Raw genomic sequence first — 9,020 nt, 5'->3', positions numbered from 1 at the left:
CTATAATTTTTTTCTTATGAAATGATAAAGCAACCCTTTTCTCTATGTATGAGGTCAATTTTTTTTTATTGGAGTTAAAATTAACGTAGATATATGACCGAACCTAACCAACCCTACCTAACCTAACCTAACCTATATTTATAGGTAAGGTTAGGTTAGGTAGCCAAAAAAGCTTGGTTAGGTTAGGTTAGGTAGGTTAGGTAGACGAAAAAACAATAATTCATGAAAACTTGGCTTATTAGGCAAATCGGGCCTTGAATAGTAGGCTGAGAAGTGCGTTCTGGCTATTAGGTACGACATATATATATATATATATATATATATATATATATATATATATATATATATATATATATATATATACATATATATATATGTATATATATATATATATATATATATATATATATATATATATATATATATATATATATATATATACATATATATATATATATATATATATATATATATATATATATATATATATATATATATATATATATGAATGAAAACTCACACCCCAGAAGTGACTCGAACCCATACTCCCAGGAGCAACGGAACTGGTAACTACAGGGCGCCTTAATCCACTTGACCATCACGGCCGTCTAAAGGAAGTGATAGCCAAGGCTATTTGAGCCACTTCCCCGACGGCAACTCGGATGGTAATCTTGGGCATAGCATTTCACCAAATCACCTCATTCTTTGGGGCACACGTGAGGAACACAAATGCGAACAAGCCTGAATGGTCCCCAGGACTATATGCGAATGAAAACTCACACCCCAGAAGTGACTCGAACCCATACTCCCAGGAGCAACGCAACTGGTAACTACAGGGCGCCTTAATCCACTTGACCATCACGGCCGTCTAAAGGAAGTGATAGCCAAGGCTATTTGAGCCACTTCCCCGACGGCAACTCGGATGGTAATCTTGGGCATAGCATTTCACCAAATCACCTCATTCTTTGGGGCACACGTGAGGAACACAAATGCGAACAAGCCTGAATGGTCCCCAGGACTATATGCGAATGAAAACTCACACCCCAGAAGTGACTCGAAATAATCAAAAAGAATGAGGTGATTTGGTGAAATGCTATGCCCAAGATTACCATCCGAGTTGCCGTCGGGGAAGTGGCTCAAATAGCCTTGGCTATCACTTCCTTTTGACGGCCGAGATGGTCAAGTGGATTAAGGTGCCCTGTAGTTACCAGTTGCGTTGCTCCTGGGAGTATGGGTTCGAGTCACTTCTGGGGTGTGAGTTTTCATTCGAATATAGTCCTGGGGACCATTCAGGCTTGTTCGCATTTGTGTTCCTCACGTGTGCCCCAAAGAATGAGGTGATTTGGTGAAATGCTATGCCCAAGATTACCATCTGAGTTGCCGTCGGGGAAGTGGCTCAAATAGCCTTGGCTATCACTTTCTTTTGACGGCCGTGATGGTCAAGTGGATTAAGGCGCCCTGTAGTTACCAGTTGCGTTGCTCCTGGGAGTATGGGTTCGAGTCACTTCTGGGGTGTGAGTTTTCATTCGCATATAGTCCTGGGGACCATTCAGGCTTGTTCGCATTTGTGTTCCTCACGTGTGCCCCAAAGAATGAGGTGATTTGGTGAAATGCTATGCCCAAGATTACCATCCGAGTTGCCGTCGGGGAAGTGGCTCAAATAGCCTTGGCTATCACTTCCTTTTGACGGCCGTGATGGTCAAGTGGATTAAGGCGCCCTGTAGTTACCAGTTGCGTTGCTCCTGGGAGTATGGGTTCGAGTCACTTCTGGGGTGTGAGTTTTCATTCGCATATAGTCCTGGGGACCATTCAGGCTTGTTCGCATATATATATATATATATGTATATATATATATATATATATATATATATATATATATATATATATACATATATATATATATGCAACTGAAAACTCACACCCCAGAAGTGACTCGAACCCATACTCCCAGAAGCAACGCAACTGGTATGTACCAGACGCCTTAATCCACTTGACCATCACGACCGGACATAATGAGGTGATAGCCTAAGCTATTTGAACCACCCCACCGCCGGCACTCTGATAGTAATCTTGGGCATAGCATTTTACCAAATCACCTCAATCTTTGGGGCACACGTGAGGAACACAAATGCGAACATGCCTGAATGGTCCCCAGGACAATATGCAACTGAAAACTCACACCCCAGAAGTGACTCGAACCCATACTCCCAGAAGCAACGCAACTGGTATGTACAAGACGCCTTAATCCACTTGACCATCACGACCGGACATAATGAGGTGATAGCCTAAGCTATTTGAACCACCCCACCGCCGGCACTCGGATAGTAATCTTGGGCATAGCATTTTACCAAATCACCTCAATCTTTGGGGCACACGTGAGGAACACAAATGCGAACAAGCCTGAATGGTCCCCAGGACAATATGCAACTGAAAACTCACACCCCAGAAGTGACTCGAACCCATACTCCCAGAAGCAACGCAACTGGTATGTACAAGACGCCTTAATCCACTTGACCATCACGACCGGACATAATGAGGTGATAGCCTAAGCTATTTGAACCACCCCACCGCCGGCACTCGGATAGTAATCTTGGGCATAGCATTTTACCAAATCACCTCATTCTTTGGGGCACACGTGAGGAACACAAATGCGAACAAGCCTGAATGGTCCCCAGGACAATATGCAACTGAAAACTCACACCCCAGAAGTGACTCGAACCCATACTCCCAGAAGCAACGCAACTGGTATGTACAAGACGCCTTAATCCACTTGACCATCACGACCGGACATAATGAGGTGATAGCCTAAGCTATTTGAACCACCCCAACGCCGGCACTCGGATAGTAATCTTGGGCATAGCATTTTACCAAATCACCTCATTCTTTGGGGCACACGTGAGGAACACAAATGCGAACAAGCCAGAATGGTCCCCAGGACAATATGCAACTGAAAACTCACACCCCAGAAGTGACTCGAACCCATACTCCCAGAAGCAACGCAACTGGTATGTACAAGACGCCTTAATCCACTTGACCATCACGACCGGACATAATGAGGTGATAGCCTAAGCTATTTGAACCACCCCACCGCCGGCACTCGGATAGTAATCTTGGGCATAGCATTTTACCAAATCACCTCATTCTTTGGGGCACACGTGAGGAACACAAATGCGAACAAGCCTGAATGGTCCCCAGGACAATATGCAACTGAAAACTCACACCCCAGAAGTGACTCGAACCCATACTCCCAGAAGCAACGCAACTGGTATGTACAAGACGCCTTAATCCACTTGACCATCACGACCGGACATAATGAGGTGATAGCCTAAGCTATTTGAACCACCCCACCGCCGGCACTCGGATAATAATCTTGGGCATAGCATTTTACCAAATCACCTCATTCTTTGGGGCACACGTGAGGAACACAAATGCGAACAAGCCTGAATGGTCCCCAGGACAATATGCAACTGAAAACTCACACCCCAGAAGTGACTCGAACCCATACTCCCAGAAGCAACGCAACTGGTATGTACAAGACGCCTTAATCCACTTGACCATCACGACCGGACATAATGAGGTGATAGCCTAAGCTATTTGAACCACCCCACCGCCGGCACTCGGATAGTAATCTTGGGCATAGCATTTTACCAAATCACCTCATTCTTTGGGGCACACGTGAGGAACACAAATGCGAACAAGCCTGAATGGTCCCCAGGACAATATGCAACTGAAAACTCACACCCCAGAAGTGACTCGAACCCATACTCCCAGAAGCAACGCAACTGGTATGTACAAGACGCCTTAATCCACTTGACCATCACGACCGGACATAATGAGGTGATAGCCTAAGCTATTTGAACCACCCCACCGCCGGCACTCGGATAGTAATCTTGGGCATAGCATTTTACCAAATCACCTCATTCTTTGGGGCACACGTGAGGAACACAAATGCGAACAAGCCTGAATGGTCCCCAGGACAATATGCAACTGAAAACTCACACCCCAGAAGTGACTCGAACCCATACTCCCAGAAGCAACGCAACTGGTATGTACAAGACGCCTTAATCCACTTGACCATCACGACCGGACATAATGAGGTGATAGCCTAAGCTATTTGAACCACCCCACCGCTGGCACTCGAATAGTAATCTTGGGCATAGCATTTTACCAAATCACCTCATTCTTTGGGGCACACGTGAGGAACACAAATGCGAACAAGCCTGAATGGTCCCCAGGACAATATGCAACTGAAAACTCACACCCCAGAAGTGACTCGAACCCATACTCCCAGAAGCAACGCAACTGGTATGTACAAGACGCCTTAATCCACTTGACCATCACGACCGGACATAATGAGGTGATAGCCTAAGCTATTTGAACCACCCCACCGCCGGCACTCGGATAGTAATCTTGGGCATAGCATTTTACCAAATCACCTCATTCTTTGGGGCACACGTGAGGAACACAAATGCGAACAAGCCTGAATGGTCCCCAGGACAATATGCAACTGAAAACTCACACCCCAGAAGTGACTCGAACCCATACTCCCAGGAGCAACGCAACTGGTATGTACAAGACGCCTTAATCCACTTGACCATCACGACCGGACATAATGAGGTAATAGCCTAAGCTATTTGAACCACCCCACCGCCGGCACTCGGATAGTAATCTTGGGCATAGCATTTTACCAAATCACCTCATTCTTTGGGGCACACGTGAGGAACACAAATGCGAACAAGCCTGAATGGTCCCCAGGACAATATGCAACTGAAAACTCACACCCCAGAAGTGACTCGAACCCATACTCCCAGAAGCAACGCAACTGGTATGTACAAGACACCTTAATCCACTTGACCATCACGACCGGACATAATGAGGTGATAGCCTAGGCTTATCTAGGCTTATCATATATATATATATATATATATATATATATATATATATATATATATATATATATATATATATATATATATACATATAGGGTCTATATAGCTATAGACAAGCTTATGCTTGTCATCAATAACGACAAGCTCCACTCCGATATGTATACTTAATGCCAACCCATAGTGGACAAGCCACCGAACATTCAAGCCTCCTCCTCCACCACTCCTCACCCAAAATATAATATATATACACTTTATGTAGGGCATACGTAAATCTGTGTATTTATGTATATGCAAATGTAGCTTAGCCTTGCATTTTAAAAGCACTACAACTACCTTCTGTGGTTAATTGTTCAATAAATCCCTGGAATATATGTTTAACAAAAATCTAACCCTGTCCATGGAGGACAGAAGAAAATGTATATATGCTGGTTAGCATTGTTAATGTGTGTGCACGTCTGTGGGAGAAAATAATAATAATAAAAAAAAACTCAAATCCTCTTCAAGAATTTCTTTTCCTCATCCCTCTTCCATCCCCCAACCATTACAAACACTCTGGACATCTAAGCTAAGGTAGCTTAGGTTACTTCTACCCTCCTAGAGTGCATGAAGAGTCCTGGTCATTACATGCATACTCGACCTCACCGGAAAAGTACTCTCGTGGGTATCAATGTTTGCTGAAGATGTTAAACTAAGGAGAAGGATCGAAAATTGTGAGGATTGCAATAGATTGCAATATGAGCAACTCAGTCCCCAGAGGTGGTTCGAGAAATGACTACTGATCCTTAACCCAGACCAATGACAGGTTATGAGGGTAATAATAAGAGAGCGATGGCCTTAATGACTAAATGATTTAGGAGTAGACAAGTCGAGAATACCGCAGGCAGTAAAGGCCAAATTGGTTAACATCGTGATTAGTGTTAACCAATTGGGCAAACTTGGACAAAGGACACTTCCGATCTCTGTATACATTCTATGATGACCCATTCTGGAGTATGCTGGCCCGGCATACAACACTACCTAAAGAAACACCTAAAGCTACCTAAAGTTAATGTAGTAGAAAAGATCCAAAGATATGCACCAGTTCTCGCTCCTGAGCAGAGGGGACTGAGTACTAAAAGAAGACAAGAAGGAAGAATGAATAGGACACACATGGTAAACGAACATGAGCCTAAGAGTAACTGACTGAGAAGAGAGAGAAACAGCAACGTACAAAGTGTAGGGACACCAAAGTGTAGGGACACCATAGTGTAGGGACACCATAGTGTAGGGACACCAAAGTGTATGGATACCAAAGTGTAGGGACACCAAAGTGTATGGATACCAAAGTGTATGGATACCAAAGTGTAGGGACACCAAAGTGTATGGATACCAAAGTGTATGGATACCAAAGTGTATGGATACCAAAGTGTATGGATACCAAAGTGTAGGGACACCAAAGTGTATGGATACCAAAGTGTATGGATACCAAAGTGTATGGATACCAAAGTGTATGGATACCAAAGTGTAGGGACACCAAAGTGTATGGATACCAAAGTGTATGGATACCAAAGTGTATGGATACCAAAGTGTAGGGACACCAAAGCGTAGGGACACCAAAGTGTATGGATACCAAAGTGTAGGGACACCAAAGTGTAGGGACACCAAAGTGTTGGGACACCAAAGTGTTGGGACACCAAAGTGTAGGGACACCAAAGTGTAGGGACACCAAAGTGTTGGGACACCAAAGTGTTGGGACACCAAAGTGTAGGGACACCATAGTGTAGGGACACCATAGTGTAGGGACACCAAAGTGTATGGATACCAAAGTGTAGGGACACCAAAGTGTATGGATACCAAAGTGTATGGATACCAAAGTGTAGGGACACCAAAGTGTATGGATACCAAAGTGTATGGATACCAAAGTGTATGGATACCAAAGTGTATGGATACCAAAGTGTAGGGACACCAAAGTGTATGGATACCAAAGTGTATGAATACCAAAGTGTATGGATACCAAAGTGTATGGATACCAAAGTGTAGGGACACCAAAGTGTATGGATACCAAAGTGTATGGATACCAAAGTGTATGGATACCAAAGTGTAGGGACACCAAAGCGTAGGGACACCAAAGTGTATGGATACCAAAGTGTAGGGACACCAAAGTGTAGGGACACCAAAGTGTTGGGACAGAAAAGTGTAGGGACACCAAAGTGTAGGGACACCAAAGTGTTGGGACACCAAAGTGTTGGGACACCAAAGTGTATGGATACCAAAGTGTATGGATACCAAAGTGTATGGATACCAAAGTGTATGGATACCAAAGTGTAGGGACACCAAAGTGTATGGATACCAAAGTGTATGGATACCAAAGTGTATGGATACCAAAGTGTATGGACACCAAAGTGTATGGATACCAAAGTGTATGGATACCAAAGTGTAGGGACACCAAAGTGTATGGATACCAAAGTGTAGGGACACCAAAGTGTATGGATACCAAAGTGTATGGATACCAAAGTGTATGGATACCAAAGTGTAGGGACACCAAAGTGTTGGGCCACCAAAGTGTATGGATACCAAAGTGTATGGATACCAAAGTGTAGGGACACCAAAGTGTAGGGACACCAAAGTGTTGGGACACCAAAGTGTTGGGACACCAAACTGTAGGGATACCAAAGTGTTGGGACACCAAAGTGTTGGGACACCAAAGTGTTGGGACACCAAAGTGTAGGGCCACCAAAGTGAAGGGACACCAAAGTGTTGGGACACCAAAGTGTTGGGACACCAAAGTGAAGGGACACCAAAGTGTTGGGCCACCAAAGTGTAGGGACACCAAAGTGTTGGGACACCAAAGTGTAGGGACACCAAAGTGTAGGGACACCAAAGTGTAGGGACACCAAAGTGTTGGGACACCAAAGTGAAGGGACACCAAAGTGTTGGGCCACCAAAGTGTAGGGACACCAAAGTGTTGGGACACCAAAGTGTTGGGACACCAAAGTGAAGGGACACCAAAGTGTTGGGCCACCAAAGTGTAGGGATACCAAAGTGTAGGGATACCAAAGTGTAGGGACACCAAAGTGTTGGGCCACCAAAGTGTAGGGACACCAAAGTGTTGGGACACCAAAGTGTAGGGATACCAAAGTGTAGGGACACCAAAGTGTAGGGACACCAAAGTGTAGGGACACCAAAGTGTAGGGACACCAAAGTGTTGGGACACCAAAGTGTAGGGATACCAAAGTGTTGGGACACCAAAGTGTAGGGATACCAAAGTGTAGGGACACCAAAGTGTAGGGACACCAAAGTGTAGGGACACCATAGTGTAGGGACACCATAGTGTAGGGACACCAAAGTGTATGGATACCAAAGTGTAGGGACACCAAAGTGTATGGATACCAAAGTGTATGGATACCAAAGTGTAGGGACACCAAAGTGTATGGATACCAAAGTGTATGGATACCAAAGTGTATGGATACCAAAGTGTATGGATACCAAAGTGTAGGGACACCAAAGTGTATGGATACCAAAGTGTATGGATACCAAAGTGTAGGGACACCAAAGTGTAGGGACACCAAAGTGTATGGATACCAAAGTGTAGGGACACCAAAGTGTAGGGACACCAAAGTGTTGGGACACCAAAGTGTATGGATACCAAAGTGTATGGATACCAAAGTGTATGGATACCAAAGTGTAGGGACACCAAAGTGTATGGATACCAAAGTGTATGGATACCAAAGTGTATGGATACCAAAGTGTAGGGACACCAAAGTGTATGGATACCAAAGTGTATGGATACCAAAGTGTAGGGACACCAAAGTGTTGGGCCACCAAAGTGTATGGATACCAAAGTTTATGGATACCAAAGTGTAGGGACACCAAAGTGTAGGGACACCAAAGTGTTGGGACACCAAAGTGTTGGGACACCAAACTGTAGGGATACCAAAGTGTTGGGACACCAAAGTGTTGGGACACCAAAGTGTTGGGACACCAAAGTGTAGGGCCACCAAAGTGAAGGGACACCAAAGTGTTGGGACACCAAAGTGTTGGGACACCAAAGTGTTGGGACACCAAAGTGTTGGGACACCAAAGTGTAGGGACACCAAAGTGTTGGGACACCAAAGTGAAGGGACACCAAAGTGTTGGGCCACCAAAGTGTAG

The sequence above is a fragment of the Procambarus clarkii genome, chromosome 25 (assembly GCF_040958095.1).
Source record: "Procambarus clarkii isolate CNS0578487 chromosome 25, FALCON_Pclarkii_2.0, whole genome shotgun sequence".
NCBI classification, from domain to species: domain Eukaryota; kingdom Metazoa; phylum Arthropoda; class Malacostraca; order Decapoda; family Cambaridae; genus Procambarus; species Procambarus clarkii.
Note: the sequence above shows the minus strand (reverse complement) of the source record.